We start from the raw sequence: 1277 nt of genomic DNA, 5'->3' as shown, positions 1-1277 counted from the left end.
TCTGTATGTATCATTAAATATTATGAAATAAAGTATATTTTGAAAATAAAATTGCCGTTCAACGGCACTCCTTTGAGCAGCGAGAGACCTGTCCGAAAGACTGACAGAAGTCTTTTTTGCCTGAAAGTGAGTCCGGTTTGACGTGTTGTTGCACAAAGGCGCTCCCTGCTGGTGAGCAGAGGCAAATGCTCGAGCAAAACAGCCGTGTTCGGACAGACACAGAAAGCTTTCAGGTTTGAGAATGGACAAGTGGCAACATTTTAAGCAGTGAGCAGTCTGTAAAGTTAAGAGAGCGGTCTTGAGCTCAATACTGCTCAATCCAAAAGCACGTTCATTATTTTGAGCCAGAATTAAACCAACGATTTAAGAGTGATTTTGCTTTCAAGTTTTAATCTCTACAAGTTTTCCACACTACCAGCTGAGCTATCGAAGGGAAGCAGCAAAGGTCCCCATCTTTGGTGATTGTTCACCGTGCGCCTTTTGACACTCCCGGACTCGTGGAGTCGCGTGGGCATGACCGAGACTGACTCGGTCCCTGCTCATACCGCGGCGCTGTGAGCGTGTGAGCTCCGACTTACTCGACACACCTTTGGCCAGTGGAGCAATGGGGAACGTGTCTGACCAAAATTCAGAAGATTGTTGGTTCGATTTCCACCTGGATGGAGAGTTTTTGCAAACTGCCGATTAGTTTATGATTTTACACCTTGCAAACTGTCCTACTTGATAGAGCTGCCTGGATATTTATATAGCAAGTGTCTTCTTAGCGCAGCAGGCAGCGCGTCAGTCTCATAATCTGAAGGTCCTGAGTTCAATCCTCAGAGAAGGCATCATTAAGCTTTTTTTTCCATCTTTGCTCAAGACCAAAATCAATATTTTTTTCTTCCTGCAGCACACCAAAAGATTTGCTGCCCCTTGACCTCTCTGTACCGTAGCACGCAGTGAAGCTTAAGAAGTACATGGACCATGGGCTCGCAGAAAACTGACGCCACTTTTGTTTCTGGACAATTGACCCAAGTCAAAGGGTGAGTGGAGAATGCAAGAATCTATCTTGCTATCTCTCACCTGCTCAGCGAGCATTCGACTTGAATCATAGAAAGAATACAGCACGGAAGGACGCCATTCGGCCCATCGAGACCACACCAGCTCTCTGCAAGAGCAATCCAGCTGGTCCCACTCCACCGCCCCATCGTTTTTCCTCATGTCATCTTTGGTGCTTTTGCCAATCACCTTAAATCTATGTCCTCTGGTCCTTCACCCTTCTGCAAATGGGAACGATT

The 1277-nt window shown here is 46.2% G+C and overlaps 1 non-coding gene across 1 annotated transcript; it reads left to right on the top strand.

Moving 5' to 3' along the window:
- Window positions 1-754: 754 nt before the first annotated feature.
- On the top strand, window positions 755-827 carry trnam-cau (transfer RNA methionine (anticodon CAU)). Its single transcript has one exon. It is a non-coding gene; the product is annotated as a tRNA-Met (tRNA).
- Window positions 828-1277: the final 450 nt, after the last annotated feature.

This window comes from Heptranchias perlo, unplaced genomic scaffold (genome assembly GCF_035084215.1).
Source record: "Heptranchias perlo isolate sHepPer1 unplaced genomic scaffold, sHepPer1.hap1 HAP1_SCAFFOLD_62, whole genome shotgun sequence".
Lineage (NCBI taxonomy): Eukaryota > Metazoa > Chordata > Chondrichthyes > Hexanchiformes > Hexanchidae > Heptranchias > Heptranchias perlo.
Note: the sequence above shows the minus strand (reverse complement) of the source record. Positions and strands in the feature narration are given on the sequence as shown.